The following is a 17,517-nucleotide window of genomic DNA, read 5'->3' as shown; positions in this document are numbered from 1 at the left end:
TCCCTCTGACAACCATGCCTCCATCCTTGCTACCCTCCCTATTTTCCTTTCCCTGTTGCTTCATAACCTGGGTTGTGAGTAACCAAATCTACTTTCCCTTCTTCCCTTTCTTTCCCCTCTCTCCTCCCTGATGAAGGAACATTTGTTCCGAAAGCTAGGAACGTAAATTTTCGGTTCTGTTTTTTGTGTATCTATTGGCTGTACTGAGCTGAGGTAAGTACTGGTCAGCCCCTCTATCTCTTTGTTAGTATTTGTTTCACATATTTATATGAGATTTTCCATTAATCACTTTGATATGGTTGCTGTCTTCTGGTTGTCGTCTTCATCTTTAGCATTTTTCAGACAACGATTATAATGTGCTGCCAGAATGACCAGGTGTGAGTAGCTAATCTCTGCCCAAGATGGAGGCAAGTGCAGTAGTAGTTTGTACATACAAGAACTTCTTTATTACTTCTTTTTACAATCATGGGACTTGGAAACTGCTAGTGGCAATGGTGGGCGAGGTGAATACTCTGTCATAGTGTCCCCCTGGTACACCAGCCTCTGGCTGCCAACTGGGCACCCCATTACTGGAAAATTACTCCACTGACACCTTGGCAGAGGCAATCTTACCTGGGCACTAGTAGTAGTATAAGTACTCACGTCATACTCCCGAGACAGCAGTCGAGCGGTGAGCTGCCTTAGCATTCAGGTGCCCGTGCAATGGTTGGAGATTCGTGGTTTGACAGTGGTGGAAGTGGCTGAATTGTCAGCATAGGGCTGCCCATCACAGATTGAGTGTCACACAACTGCCCTAGCCATTCAAAGATGATGAGCTGGTTCAGTCAAGTTTAAATGCTACTGCTCTCTGCTGACTTCACAGTAGTGGCTGAGTGTGTATGTCATGCCAAATGATATGGGACAGTGGCAATGGCAGGCTGTCATAATCAGCAGCAGGTAGGGCTGTAGAGACTTCCTGAACATTGGCAAGCCATTGGCATGCAGAGGTCTGGCAACACCGAGATCTACCATAGTTTTATTCCCTTACCATTTGTCTGTATGATCCTCATGTGTGAATGATTTTGTAAATGCAGAATTTAAAACTTGAGCTTTCCTTTAATTATGTCCTATTGGCACACCATATTGGTTAGCGAGGGAATGGATAGAAGTCTCTGACCTGCTTAGTGATTTTAAGTAGGTCTGGAAATTTCTTGAGATCTCAGCAAAATCCTTCAGAAGGTATGGCAACGGGAGATACTGTATGCTTTGACCATCAATCTTTTATGGATGCAGAAATTTCTACTAATTTTTGTTCTTTTTCAAGCTGAGAATGCAACAATCTGTTTCCTCAGCATTTTTGAAATTTTATTGTAAAACCACAGTGGATATTTTTCAGGTTTAATGCACTTACTAGACACATACTTCTCCAGAGCATGATTTACAATCAGCTTAAACTTTGCCCATAATGTCCTCTATGTCCATCGTATTCAAACTAAATAATGTGCATACATTGTCTAAGCAGAACGTGAATGACTGCTTATCTGATGTTTCCAGTATACAAACTCTACTAGCCTTCTTGATATTTTTAGTAACCTCAGTAACTATCGTTGCTATGATGGTATCATGATCACTAATACCCGTCTCTACACGGACACTGTCGGTAATGTCAGGCCTATTTGTAGCTACAAGGTCTAACAGGTTTTTGGAAAATGTGTTGAAAACTCCTTCACAAGACTTACTGTCCATACTGCTTGCAATGAACCCATAGACATCCCAGTCTATACTTGGTATGACTGTCCATATTGCTTGCAATGAACCCGTAGACATCCTAGTCTATACTTGGTAGGTTAAAGTAGCTTCTAACTAATATTGCCGCATCAGTACTTCTGCAACACAGAGTGTAGGCTTTCTATGAATGATTCTACAACTACAACCAAGAATACACTGAGCTTCCTGCCCTGGATGGTATTTTCCTAAGGTGCTCCATAATGTGGCTAATGTTGGAGCTCCCAATAAATAGCAAACCCCTCCTAATTAACATCTGTTCTTTTCAATCATTTTGTGTGTCACTCCCTTTCTGCCCCTAATCACACTCCAGGGGAAAAATATCATCAGGGCTGTTACCAGTCAGCCCAATACTACAATGAACTATGAATTCAACACTAATTTCATTACTTTTCTGTGCAACCCCCTTCAAAGCTGCACCCTGTCACTAAGGGTAATAGGGATGATTTACACCAACATTATTTTTTTCAAGACACTAAGTCATCAAGTTTAATTGAAATAGCTCCACAATTTCCATAGTTGTGCTTATACAGACAGATCTAGTGTTGAGAAAGACTATTTCACATGGGAGAAGTGAGCTAAATCTCTGAAAGGGTTCATTAAGCATGAAGTGGAAAACTTAGTTGATAACTGTAAAATTTTATTTAACAGATAATTAAGAATTAATTCACTGACACACACTGTTACATCAACCAGCACAGACTGTGCTAATTGTCCAAAAAAAAATTACATAACATTTCTGAAATGGGTGGTCACATGGGATAGTTCCCCAAGATTAACGTCCCGCTTTGTTGGGAAATGACAAAAGAGTTTCTCTAAGATTTTAGTTATCTTTACATCAAGATAGCACCACTTGTGAGCACATTATCTGTGGAGTATATGATTAGCATCTGTCTCAGACCTCGGCCTGTCTCAGTGTGTGTGCTGCTCTTGCCTTGCCTCTGTTACCAGCAGTATGGAAAATTCACATTGTGGCTGGTCTTGAAACCAGCTCTCCCAAAGTGTTCTACCATAAGTCTGCACAACAACTTAAAATCATTACATAGCAACAATTTAAAACTGTTAGAAGGTAAGTTCATTTAAAATCATACTAAAAGTTGTTGTAGTATTCAGTTTGTGTTTGGTACAGCTTTTCATGCTAGGCTACACAGACAAGTCTCTTCATCTCTGCATAATTACTGGAACTCACATACACTTGAACTTCCCTACATTACCATTGCTTCAGGCAATGTTCTGTCAACATATCTCTTCTTTTAGTCAAATGCCACAAAGCTCTTTTTTCCCTGGTTTGATTCATTACCTGTTCATTCGTTGTCATGTCCACTCATCTTATTTTGTACCCTCTTTTCTTCTTTCATCCTCAGTTACCTCACTGTGCAAATAGAAAAAAACTGATCTACTAACAGTAAAAATTAAATAAAGGCTAATATTATTTCTAACATATACCCTAAGAAATGCTTTTAGTAAAACCAATGCATGTATGAGAAGAACTATCTTGAAACATATTTATTCAAAATAAGAGATGAAACTATGAAGGAGCAAACAACAATGTCATTCCCTATCACCTTACACATGAATTCTTAAAATAAATATGTGCCAGATTGGGAATCAGGCTGAATGTTTGTCTAAACTTTGTTTCTTTCTGTCTTCTGTACCCTAAAAATGTGCTGCTGTGACACATGTAACCACTGGTATTTTACCACTCGTGCCAGTCTTGTGGGGAAGGCCACACTTAGTATAATTTCCACCTGACATAATTAAAATGAATCACACCAATGAGTCACCTTGCATCTGACATAAGTAGCCATTCCAAATCAAAACTAAATATCCTGACAGAAGAGTCCAAATGAGATTGATCAGTTCCTTTCTTCAGTTTCCTGCACACAAGCAGTATTTGTGCATCAAATAAACAAATGAACAGCAATGATAACATCTCTATGTTTTATTGGTGATTCTGCAACATTTCGTTCTAATCTGATTTTCATTACAGCATTCCTCTATTTAAAAAGGAAATAATTTCTTACTTAAGACTTGTCAAATTTCATGTTATTGTTAATTTGCAATTTTCTCAAACTGGATAATTTGTAACTTTTTTACTTATTAACTATTAGCTTTAATATCAAGAATGCTGTTGGAAATTTTGAAAAAAATAAACATTCATTCTGCAAAATTTATATGGTGTCAGACATGCTCATGGTAACAAAGCTAATACTCTACCAGTAACCCTTGATTCTCTGAAGAATTTAACTTCAGTGTATAAAACAAATTCAAACTTCTGATTATTCAGTTCATGCGTGAATGTGCACGGTACTAATACATTCTAAACAGCCATTTGCAAAAGTGTACTTTTTCGGGGGGGGGGGGGGGGGGTCATCTCTCAGGTTCTATTGATCATGGAGATATGATGTCAAGCATTTTTTGCATAGCCTTTGGCCTAGCAATAATTTTTGTACCTATCAAAAGAACATGCATACTATAGCTATACCGAAGTACAGGGTCAAAATTTAAACATTATATACTTCCTTCAGATGAGGTAAATTGAGGAAATTGGTTGGTTCTTTTACGTTAAGTGTGGCCTATTGTTGACCTTAAGTGGCTTCTTCCATGGGTGGCTCTTGAGAATACACTAAAAAAACAATGATTTTTGGGTATGAAAAGTACCAATTGGGGGGATGGCCACTTCTATAATTCCTGTTCATGGTGGATCATTGAAATTTTTACTATATGTACTTAAGATGATATTTTCAGGAGCTTTAAAACATTTTTCAATATTAGAATCCATTACTGAGATCCAGAGGTTCAAAGTTACCGTACTTATGCAGAAAACCAAAAAACCAGTTATTAACAGTTTTGAACTATAGGCTGCAATTATTTGAATAGATAATCATAGCAAATGGATCAAATTTTAGTTGTACATTCTTTAGGTACTCATCTAAAAATGCCAGTTTCTTGTTTTAGAAAATCCGTATCCATTATCAAGATAAACAATGATTTTTGGTTACCAGAAGCACCAACTGGAGGAATGGTCAATTCTATACTTTCTATTCATGGTAAATCATCTAAATTTTTACAATATATTCTTAAGATGATGATCCCATGGAGCCTTGAAACTTTTTTCACTACCTTTTTCCATTACCAAGATCCAGAGGTTCAAAGTGTGGTGTCACCGCCAGACACCACACTTGCTAGGTGGTAGCCTTTAAATCGGCCACGGTCCACTAGTATACGACGGACCCGCTTGTCGCCACTGTCAGTGATTGCAGACCGAGCGACACCACACGGCAGGTCTAGAGACACTTCCTAGCACTCGCCCCAGTTGTACAGCTGACTGGCTAGAGATGGTTCACTGACAAATTACGCTCTCATTTGCCGAGACGATAGTTAGCATAGCCTTCAGCTACGTCATTTGCTACGACCTAGCAAGGCGCCATTATCATTTGCTATTTATCTTGTGATGCATGTACCGTCAGACCGATGTTCACCAATTATGAATTAAAGTTAAGTATTCCCGCAGCAACGTACCTTATTGTCTATATTAATTACATTGTCCTGTTCCAGACCTCACGCCAGCCTGCGTGAGCTTAAACGCGTTCATTTCGGCTACCGGTCATAGTGGCTTGGCTGTCTTGCCAAGTCACAACACAAAGTCACTGTACTTGTGCACATAATATCCAGTCTGAGGTGTAAATGTAGTTTTAACTGACACAGGGAGCACATGAAAAGAATTCTAAAGTCATCACATGGATTCTGAGGTCACCAAACGGTATCTTTAGTCAGCATTTTTGTCACTGATGAAACTTTATAGCGTGCTTTCTCTGTATAATGGAAACTTCACATCTGTACAAATATGTGCAAAGTGGTACTGCAGTGACAAAAAATGAGCTAAAAAGGATCTTAACAAGCCTAAAAAGAACTTAATATGACTGCAGAAAATTAAATGAAACTAGGAAGACAGTACATTCAGTAAAATATTTCTCATAACGTTTTTATACTTTTAAGATACAAATCGTATGCTGGACATTGCCAATGAACTGTGATTGATGAGCAAAATATACAGAAACAAATGTGAAGCAAACTATTTTTTGTTATCCTTATATTATGTGTTCTTATTTGTTGTTTATATGTGTCAAAGTATATAAATGTGCCTGTGTGTACAAATAAACTGTCAAAACCTTACTCACCTACAGAATTCATTTTATATAAACAGAGGAGAACCAGCAGAAAAATGCTCTTGTTGGAGCACAAAAATGGTGAATACACTCCTCTTTAAAAGACCCTGGCAGAAAAGTGGGGAACTAGATGCCTCAATTCTCATTCTGCCTTCCTCGCCAAAAATTCGAGAGAGAGGGAGACGCCAGTGATGGTGGGAGAGGGAGAGGGAATGTGGTGGTAAGAGAGAGAGAGAGAGAGATGGGATGGATGGAAACAGAAGCAGTGGGAATGAAAGAGAGAGGAGAAAGTGGAAATGAAAAAATGCAGATGAGTGGAGACCATAAAAAGGCTTGGAGGGGAGGGGTGGAGCCTGGACCCCCCTCCCCAGACCAACGAACTTCTTTAACACACAGGTATAAGAGAGGGCGCATTTTGGACTGAAATTTTAAGCATATGGGTATGGCGCTTAAGGGGGGGGGGGATAAGTTGAACCCTCCAGAATTTTTGAGCTGTTGAGGTTTAGTGGGGACGGGGCAGTGGGAAAGCAGCAAAAGCAGCAGTGTAAGTGACAGGGGAGACTATGATAGTGGTATATTCTGTAAATCAATGGGAGATAAAAGAGACAGTGGAAGAGAGACATGCATAGACAGTGCCAGTGAGAGGCAGATGTTGAGCACAAAGAGAAACTGGGTAAATGGATTTAGAATGTTCTGTGTTGAAAGAGTGATAATATGTTTGCATGCCAAACTTTTTGTTGAGGAGTACAGAATGAGAACTGAAACCACTGCTTTCCCACTTTCCTTTCAGGGATCTTTTAAAGGGGAACATATTTACCTTTTTTGTGCATTTTTCTGCTGGTTTTACAAATGACTTAATGTGTTCAATATCTGACATTAAGCTCTCCTGCAAACTGCAAGGTTCACAGGAGAGCTTCTGTAAAGTTTGGAAGGTAGGAGACGAGGTACTGGCAGAAGTAAAGCTGTGAGTACCGGGCGTGAGTCATGCTTCGGTAGCTCAGTTGGTAGAGCACTTGCCCGCGAAAGGCAAAGGTCCCGAGTTCGAGTCTCGGTCGGGCACACAGTTTTAATCTGCCAGGAAGTTTCATATCAGCGCACACTCCGCTGCAGAGTGAAAATCTCATTCTAATTTTAGTAAGGTTTTGGAGAGTGGACTGTTAGTGAACCACACCATAACTTCTTTGAGCATGTCACTGACGTCATATCCTAAATCACTCTAAAGTCTGATATCTTCCTTTCTCCTGCCTCTCTGATACTTCTAATTTTGTTAACAATTGGACTTCACTCATAACTTACATCTTATGAAAAGTTTTTCTTATTCCTTACAAGATATATACTGCAGAAGACATTTGTACACCACGAAAAGGGTGGCCTCAATAACATGGAAAGTCTAATAACACATATTAGTATGTAACACTTTTGCACTAAATAAGGTAAAAGCATCTCAATAAAAATCCTGCTGTAGGAGAGAAGAAGTTACACACAAGGAACTTTTCAGTGTAGGCCTCCTTGATAAATTAGCTTGGTATCTGTCAGCTTTTAAACATCACTGTCCAAGTGACCAAAGATTTTGGTAGCAGTATTATTCATCTCTTTCTGAGATAAAATGGTTTGTACCTCTCCAAAGCTTGCAATAATTTGTATCAAAGGGCCTGTTTTTAAGAAGTCTTAAAATTATTTTTTCCATTTTCTATTTTTGGTGTACATAGCTGAATAGGCTGCCTTATCTAAAAATTGTGAGACACTGCATTTACAGAAAAACTGATAACAGTCCTTCTAAATGTGTTATTACAATTTCCTATGTTGCTCTATGCCTATTGGGATCCATATTACTAAGTGACTATCCCACAGCACAAAACCCAAACTTGGTTGCAGGTTCCCTGTCTAATGACTTCCACTAGCAACAAAAATTTGATTTTCAGTATCTATATAAATAGTTACCAAATTTAAAATGCTGTCATAATCAACTCATTAAAAAGCTGTAACCTTATGAGAAAGGTTCAACATAGTAATACAGGTATTACTATTATAAACGGTGTATGCCCAGAGGTGACATAACTCACTGCATGCAAATACCAAGACTATATTCATCCAGAATGAGAGCATTTAGTGACTTGCAACAAACACAACACACAATTTCACTTTTTCTCACTTATATATGACACTATAACCACTCAGATGCATGAAAAACTAGCTTTTGCTCGAAACAGAGTACAAATTACCCAGAATATACCCATCTACTGTTTGATAATGAGAACTCAAGCAACTTACAATGAACTTTACACATAATTTCAAACCTTTTCTAAACTATTCCCCATTTACATGCTTAATGTCAATTATTTAGTACATTACCCATTCGTAAAGTAATCAGAAGTTTGAAGCAGTTTTATACATGGGTGTTTGATTCCTTAAAGAAGCGTGGGTTTCCTGACTGATTATAACACTGGTGTAGTCTCCAAAAAGAACTGATTCTGCCTGATGCATAGTAAATGGAAGATCATTAAAATATATAATGAACAACAGAGGACCCAATATTGAACATTGTGAAACTCCATTAATGAGTCCCACATCCCTCCCCCCTGCCACCCAAAAAGACAACTTTTCTTAAGCTGATGAAATATGAAGGACAATTCCCTGAATTCTTTTCATTAAGTATGATGTGCTCCATATGTTAGCTATACTGGTAATTCCACAAAAACCTCAGTTTTCTATCAAAAATTTGTGATTTACATAGTCAAATGTCTTGGACTATTCATAGAAAATACCAACAGGTTCTGTTTTGTTATTATTTGATCACAGTAAGATTTAATGAGTAAATGTGTATATACATTATTCTGAAATGTAAATTATGATTTGGTAAGTATATTATTTTCAACAGTATATTCCACAGTATATCACTGTCTCAAAATTTTAAGACACAGTGTTGGCACAGAAACAGGTTAGTAATTGTTAAGTGATGAAATAGCATCAGCAACAGATTGAAATAATTTGTGTCCACAGTAAATGCAACAATGTGTCAGCACTCCTAAAAAAACAGTGGGGCTCAAATAATATTAGGTACAAACATCTGGCTAAAACTTGAACCTCCTAGCAGTGAGATTTTTGGGGGAAATTTAAGAGTAAATCGAAAATATATACTAATGGTAAATGGAGGTGGTATATTTGTTGCTGTTCACAAGGAACTCAAATCCATTGAGCTAGAAATTGAAGCTGCATGCAAGATTCTTCAGGTAAGACTCAATATTAAGGGTGGGATCCTGCAGTTGTCCCATCAGACCACCTTCAGATGTAATCCAAAATTTTACAGAAAATCTCAATTCACTAATATGGAATTTCTGCAATTCTACTGTCATAATTGGAGGGATTTAAAGCATCCAACAGGCAATTGGAAAAATTAAAGTTCTGTATGTGCTGGACATGACATGATGTCCCAGAAAATATTACTAAGTGCCTTCTCTGAGAACTTGATCTTTGAGGAAGTCCACATTGAAAATGATATCATCAGTTGTAGCACCAATTATTGCCAATGAACAAAGGGCAACTGAAACAAGTCTAGTATGTTTCATTTTTCAGCAAAATAGATAAAGAAGCGGTAGTGTTATGTCCCAATAAGAAACTTGAAATATTTACCTAAGAAGGGGAGCATATAGAAGAACTGTAGCTCAGGTTTAAAAGAATGCTTAATGATGCACTCAATAGATTATATACCTAGTTGAATATTTCATGATGGGAGAGGCCTTATATGGTACCAAGTCATTGTAAAGAAACTTCTAAAGAAAGAGAGACTACTGCATAGTTGGTGGGAAAAAAAGCTTAGGGCTAGAGATAGGGAGATGTTGAATGAAATGTATCTGGTTGTCAAGTGGTCAATGCATGAAGCCTTCAACATCTATCACACCAGAATATTATCTAAGAATCTCGCACAGAGCCTGAAGAAACGCTGGTTACATGTACAGGCTTTAATGGTATCAAAGTTAGTGTCCAGGTACTAAAATGGAGAGTTTCAAAGCAAAAGTAAAAATGCTGAAATTGATTTTCAAAGTCCTTCCACAAATGAAAATCCAGATGTACTGCTGCAGTTTAATTCTCACAGTACTGCAGAGATGAGTGTTATAGACATTAGTGTCAGTAGTGCTGAGAAACAGCTGAAATACATAAAACTGAACAAAGCTCCAGGGCCTAATGGAATCCCTGTCAGGTTCTATACTGAATTTGTGGCTGGGTTAGACCATCTTTTAACTATAATCTACCATAGATCCCTCAAACAAAAAACCACACCCAGTAATTAGAAGAAAGCACAAGTCACTCCCATCTACAAGAAGGGGAGCAGAAGTGATCCACACAAGTACCATCCATCATCCTCAACACCCATTTGCTGTAGAATCTATGAACATATTCTGAGCTCAAATGTAATGAGGTATATCAGGTAGAATGAGCTCACCATGTCAACCAACATGGATTCCAAAACATTAATTACATAAAATACAACTCTCACTTTTCTCACACGACCTCCTGAAAGCCAATCAGGTAGATGCAGTATTTCTGACTTACCGGAAATGATTTGACACAGTACCACATATACATTTATTATCAATAGTATAATCACAGGAGAAACCATGTGAGATTTGTGACTGCACTGAGGATTTTTTTGATAGGGAGAAAGCTGCAAATTACCTCAAATGGGAAGCCATTGACAGGTGTAGAAGTAAACCCGGGTGTGCCCCTGGGAAATGTGATGGGACTTTTGCTGTTCATGTTGTATGCTAACAGCCTTTAAGACTTTTCACAGATGATTCAGTTATCTATAATGAAGTACTGTCTGAAAAGAGCTGCACAGATATTCAGTGTTACCTTGATATGATTTCAAAGAGGTGCAAAGAAGGACAATTGCTTTAAATTTTCAAAAATGTAAAACTTTGCACTTCACAAAAGAAATAAACATAGTATCTTATGACTACAATAAGTCACAGTTGGAACTGATCATCTACACAGATACATGTGTATAATAATTTGTAGCCATATAAAATGGCTCAAACTCAGTTATGGATAAAGCAGGTGGAAGACTTTGGCTCATTTGTAGAATATTAAGGAAGTTCCATCAGTCAACAAAGAAGATAGCTTATAAAACACACATATGACCACCCTAGAACATTGCTATAGTTTTTGGGACCCATAACAAACAGACTACCAGATGATATTGAACATACACAGAAAAGGTCAGTGCATATGGTCACAGTGTTGTTTGAACCATGGGATAGTGTCATGGAGTTGCTGAAGAAAGTGAACAGGCAGATTTTTGGAAATAGACACAGACTATTCCAAGAAGGCCTACTTATGAATTTTGAATAGCCAGCTTTAAATGATTAATCTAGAAATATACTACAGCCACTATGAGTGCTCCCATAGGGACCAGGAGGACAAGATTAGATTAATTACAGCATTTACAGAGATCTTTAAAGAATCATTCTTCCCATGCTCCATATGCAAATGGTGAATGGAATGGGAAGAAGCCCCAGTAACTGGCATGACAGGAAGTACCCTATGCCAGGAAATTCATAGCGGTTTGCAGGTTATGGATGTAGATGTACATGACGTAGATATTTCTATGTGGAAACGAGACTTGCAGTGTAACTCCCATTGTGAGCAGCTCAGATGTGAACCTCCACACACTGCTTTGCACTTCTGCAAAGCAAAGTGTGAACTGAATTTTTTCTCCTGTCAGTCAGAGTTTAACAATGCCAATTGCTTTTCTTCTTGGAACTGGTGCAGCTCTAAATTGGTATTGGTAAACATGATCATGTACATTCAGTTTTGTAGATAAGCAAAGTTACAAACAAAATTATTTTTCAAAAAAATATAAGTTAAATATTTTTCCAGCATTCCTGAACAATCCTGCACATGAAAATGATTACATTTATAAAAAGTGTGAAATGAAGCATTAACTTGTCAGGTAGTCAGTTCCCAAGAAGCATTATTGACATGATGCTATCTTACTGTTCTAGTCTAGTGTGTACAATAATTGGAGTAGAATATTAGGTGATATCATTGTAGACTGCCTCAATTTGAAGAGCTTTGTGGCAATCATTTTAATAAAGACACACAGAGTTTTGGTTTGGCAGATATTTATTTATTTATTTCATGCTCCGTAGATCTCGTATTGTGAGCACGTCACATGAGATGTGGAATGAGTCAAACATACAAAACAACAAACATACAAAAAGATACAAAACAGTCTTCATTAAATATATAAAAATGTTCTACATAACTGCATATAGTTAATACAAAGTTTAGAGGAAAAACAGATATTGTACATATAACAGCAGATTTCTTTGAGTGTTAATACAAAATTTCATGTTTTAATTTGGAGAAAAATTGCAAGCACATTTCTTTGTTAACAAGATGGATAATTCTATTTAAATGCTATTTCCCTTTTGGCATCATAAAACTCTTCTAATGTATAAACAGACATATTTAACAAATATTTCTTTAGTTTTGCTTTAAAAAGAGATTCATTTTCTCTTAAACATTTTATCTGGTCAGGGAGATGGTTAAAAATTTTTGTTCCTGACCATTTGACACCTCTCTGAACAACTATCAGGTTCTTAAGTTCACAATGAGGATTTTATTTCACCCTTGTATTATATTTGTGATAGTTCTTATTTGATGGAAATTGTGCAGCGTTCTTAATTACAAAACACATAAACGAATATATGTACTGGGATACAGTGGTCATTATTTTGAAAAGGTTATGGCATGATGTCCTAAGGGGTACTCTGCACATAATTCTAATAGCCCTTTTCTGGGCCACAAAAATTTTCTTTGCCAAAGCTAAGTTTCCCCAGAAGATAATTCCGTAACACATAACGGAGTGAAAATACCCATAGTATGCGGACTTCATAAAGGTTAAATCTCCAATGGAAGACATCATTCTGATAGCATACATAGCCAAGTTCAATTTTTTTAGGGTCTTTTGTATATGGAAGGACCAGTTCATTTTGCTATCAATATGTACTCCAAGAAATTTAGACACATCCATTCTTTCTATTGGTTGATTTCCACACGTTACATTTATTTCTCTCACTTTTTTGTTTTTGTATGGAACTGGATAAAATTTGTCTGACTTGAGTTTAGAGAGAGACCATTAACACTGAACCAGTTAATCGCTTCAGAGAGTATGTTGTTAACTGACTCCTTGAAATTAACATCTGATTTTCCACTCGCGAAGATGGTGGTATCGTCAGCAAAAAGAGTAAATTTGCAAGGCATGCTTGCACACAATGGTAAATCATTTATAAACATCAAAAACAATGGCCCCAGAATTGAGCCTTGAGGCACACCACAACTAATAGAAGTCCTTTCAGACTGAGTGGAGGTATCCCTTGACTCATCTGAGCTGTTTAAAATTACTTTGTATTTTCTTTCCTGAAGATAAGATTGCAGCCAGTTACCTGCGATACCCCGTATTCCAAGTAGTTTGGCTTTCTTCATGAGAATGTGGTAATCTACACAATCAAATGCCTTTGATAAGTCACAGAAAACACCAATTCCTATCATTTTTTGATTTAGACATTCAAGTACTTCATTTGTAAGTGCATACACTGTTTCCTCAGTTGAACAGCCCCTTTGAAAGCCAAACTGGTTCTTGTTGATAAGTCTGTTCATTATGAGGTGTTAAGTAATTTTATTGTGCATTAATTTTTCTAGAATTTTAGAGAAGGCTGTTAACAGTGAAATAGGGCGGTAGTTAGTGAGCTCAGCTCTACCACCCTTCTTGTGTAGGGACTTCACAAAGGCATACTTGAGTCTTTCAGGAAAAATGCCTTGTTGAAATGAAGCATCAAAAATATGGCACAGAATATCACTAATCCATTTACATGAAAATTTCAATAAATTATTGCATATAATAGAGGGAAACATTCCATGTAGAGAAAATATATCTAAAAACAAAGATGATGTGACTTACCAAACGAAAGCACTGGCAGGTTGATAGACACACAAACAAACACAAACATACACACAAAATTCAAGCTTTTGCAACCAACGGTTGCTTCATCAGGAAAGAGGGAAGGAGAGGGAAAGACAAAAGGATGTGGGTTTTAAGGGAGAGGGAAAGAAGTCATTCCAATCCCGGGAGCGGAAAGACTTACCTTAGGGGGACAGGCGCGCACACACACACACACACACACACACACACACACACACACACACACACACAAAGGCAAAGAGTTTGGACAGAGATGTCAGTCGAGGCGGAAGTACAGAGGCAAAGATGTTGTTGAAAGACAGGTGAGGTATGAGTGGCGGCAACTTGAAATTAGCGGAGGTTGAGGCCTGGCCGATAACAAGAAGAGAGGATATACTGAAGGGCAAGTTCCCATCTCTGGAGTTATGACAGGTTGGTGTTAGTGGGAAGTATCCAGATAACCCGGACAGTGTAACACTGTGCCAAGATGTGCTGGCCGTGCACCAAGGCATGTTTAGCTACAGGGTGAGCCTCATTACCAACAAACACTGTCTGCCTGATTTCACCTCCCTAAGGTAAGTCTTTCTGCTCCCGGGATTGGAATGACTCCTTACCCTCTCCCTTAAAACCCACATCCTTTTGTCTTTCCCTCTCCTTCCCTCTTTCCTGATGAATCAACCGTTGGTTGCAAAAGCTGGAATTTTATGTGTATGTTTGTGTTTGTTTGTGTGTCTATCAACCTGCCAGCGCTTTTGTTTGGTAAGTCACATCATCTTTGTTTTTAGATATATCAATAAATTATTGGATACATTATCTACTCCTGCAGAGTTCTTGCACTTTAAAGACCAGATGACCGTTTGAATTTCCTCTACAGTGATAGGATTAATGTACATTTCTGGTATTATGTTGGAGAATGCATCCTGACATAAAGTCATAGCTTCCTCAACTGAGGGCCTACAGCCAATTTTTAGGTTACTGACAGGAAATGTTTGTTAAATATTTCAGCCACATTTTTTTGATTTTCTATTAAGTTACCCCCATGCCTGATTTTTAGGTCATCTGTGTCGCTTGTTTTTGTCTTTGTCTCACTTTTTATAATGTTCCAAATTGTTTTCATTTTATTATTAGATTTATCTATTTTCTCCTTATAGAAAAGGGCTTTTGACTTCTGTATTACTTTCTTTAAAATTTTGCAGTACAATCTATAATGATTCCATTTTTGTGTATCATTAGTTGTTCTGATTTTAGCGTAAATTTCTCTCTTAGTTCTGCATGACTGTTTAATACCTTCTGTGATCCAAGGCTTACTTACGGAATTTTGATTAATATTTTTGACCCATTTCTTTGGAAAAGATTCTTCAAAAAGGGCAGAAGAATCATTTATAAAATAGTTAAATTTGTCATTAGCATTATATAATCTAATGGCTCTGAGCACTATGGGACTTAACTTCTAAGGTCATCAGTCTCCTAGAACTTAGAACTACTTAAACCTGACTAACCTAAGGACGTCACACACATCCATGCCCGAGGCAGGATTCGAACCTGCGACCGTAGCAGTCGCGCGGTTCCAGACTGACGCGCCTAGAACCGCTCAGCCACACGGCCGGCCATTAGCATTATCAATGCTGTAAATAAAGGACCAGTCCATTAGCTGCAACTTACAGTTGAAGGATTCTTTTTCCTCTTTGTTCATTACTCTTATACATTTCCACTGGGGAGATAGTTTAACAAGAGGGTTAACACTGTAAAGGGTGATTAATTGACCATCATGGTCTGTGAGACCATTTATAACCTGGTTTACATTAATGTTCTGGTATCTACTTACATTTAAAAATACATTGTCTATCATAGTTTGGGAATCTGGTGATTCTAGTGGGAAAATTGATTATTGAATTGATTATAAGTGGACATCACATTCTGGAAGTTACTTCTATTGTTATTATCAGTCAGACAGTCTACATTAAAATCACCTAAGGCTGCAATATCCTTTGTTTTTTAAAATAAAACTGACAATACCTGGTCCATGAGACTAAAAAACATTTTTATATTTCCTGATGGTGCCCTGTCAACAGCCAGGACTATTAATGAATTGAGATTAGTTTTTATTTCAGTAGCACATGCTTCAAAATGTTGGTCCATACAGTATTTTGTAATGTCAATTACTTTGTAGTCAAAATTTTCCTTAACATATATTGCCTCTCCCCCCCATTTCTTTATTTACTCTACAGTATTGGGTTGCTAAGTTGTAACTTGGTAAAAAGGGCATGATGCAGTTGCTAGTAACATGGCGCTCAGTGAAGCACAATATCTGGGCATTATTTATACAGTCTTTCTCATTAATGTTGATAAGCAATTGGTCTATTTTGTTAGGGAGGCTTCTCACATTTTGATGAAAAAATGATAACCCTACCTTCTTTATTTTGTGAGTGCTGTTATTTCTTGATTGAGATTCCAGAGGAGTCTGCCTAAAGCCATGTGGTAGTAAACATTTGACACTGTTTAGGGTATTGGCTTTTTCTTCTTCAAGCCTGCACATAAAAAATCATTGAAACGGGAAGGCGTCACGACATTTCTTCCATTAGACACCATTCTATCTGTTGTAGTTGTCTTCTCATTTGTGGTTGCTGGTGATACTATTGGCTGCCTGGATGATTCTGTCATCGCTGGGACTGATGTTCCTGTTAATGTAGCTTTTGTTGACTTCACCTTTTCAGGTAGACCTACTGCTTCTGTCACTGTTCTCTCTGTTGGCATGTTAGCAGGAGTTGTATTTACAGTACCATTGCTTTTGAAGTGGTAATCAACTGATACTGATAGCTGCTCAACTGTTTTTGGATACATCATTGGGATGGCTGTATTGTGAAGACTGTTATCTTGCAAGCTGAGTCTTTCTAGTGTACATACAATTTTTTCACTTAGTAACATTTTGCCACTTCTGTTCAGATGCATTCCATGTTTTGTGTAGTTACACCTTTGAAGAATGTCCACACTAAGAAAATGTGCATTTGGGCACATTTTGCAGATCTTGTGGAACTGCCTGTTTGCCTTTTTAATTTCGAAATATATGCAGGAAGTAGACATCAGATTGTGTCTGTGAGGTATTCCAGTTACAATTACAATGCTCTCTCTTGCAGAATGTAAAACTTGCTTTAGATTACCGATAGCAGATGCTAGTTCATTTCTACTTTGGATTAAAATAAGAGAAGTGCCCCAACAATACATAAGGTATATGATTCAGTTTATTAGCCTGATGGAAATTGTCGGGTGGAGATAATAATCTAGCAATGAGATTTTGATTTCTTCATGATAAGGGTAACTGTGGTCACATGGAAATAAATAAATAAAAAATCTATAGCAGCCTTACTGGAGAGAAAAAAGGTTAAAAGGACATTTACCATGACATTTTTTAGATGAAATGAAGGGTAATGGAAAATAGATACAAATGCTGGACAACTGTTTTAGAAACTACCAAGTTTTCTTTTTATTATTCATGGTGGGGAAAACAGTGTCTCATAAAATTCTGCAAAATGGCTCCAGTTATATCTATCTCCCCAAAATGAACAGTGTCAATGCGAAGAGTCTTACACTACAATATCAGTTTTCATCAAAATGGAAAATTAT

At 37.5% G+C, this 17,517-nt stretch overlaps 1 long non-coding RNA gene across 1 annotated transcript in view; it reads left to right on the top strand.

Annotated features, from left to right (window-relative positions):
• Positions 1-2,703: 2,703 nt before the first annotated feature.
• The window catches only part of LOC126176728 (uncharacterized), a 43,167-nt gene continuing 28,353 nt past the window's right edge, over positions 2,704-17,517 (top strand). Inside the window, exon 1 of the long non-coding RNA XR_007535650.1 lies at positions 2,704-2,833. This is a non-coding gene — a long non-coding RNA (uncharacterized LOC126176728). The remainder of the gene's footprint in view (positions 2,834-17,517) is intronic.

Source organism: Schistocerca cancellata, chromosome 3 (genome assembly GCF_023864275.1).
Source record: "Schistocerca cancellata isolate TAMUIC-IGC-003103 chromosome 3, iqSchCanc2.1, whole genome shotgun sequence".
In the NCBI taxonomy this organism is placed as follows: domain Eukaryota; kingdom Metazoa; phylum Arthropoda; class Insecta; order Orthoptera; family Acrididae; genus Schistocerca; species Schistocerca cancellata.
This window is presented reverse-complemented; position numbering and strand designations above follow the sequence as displayed.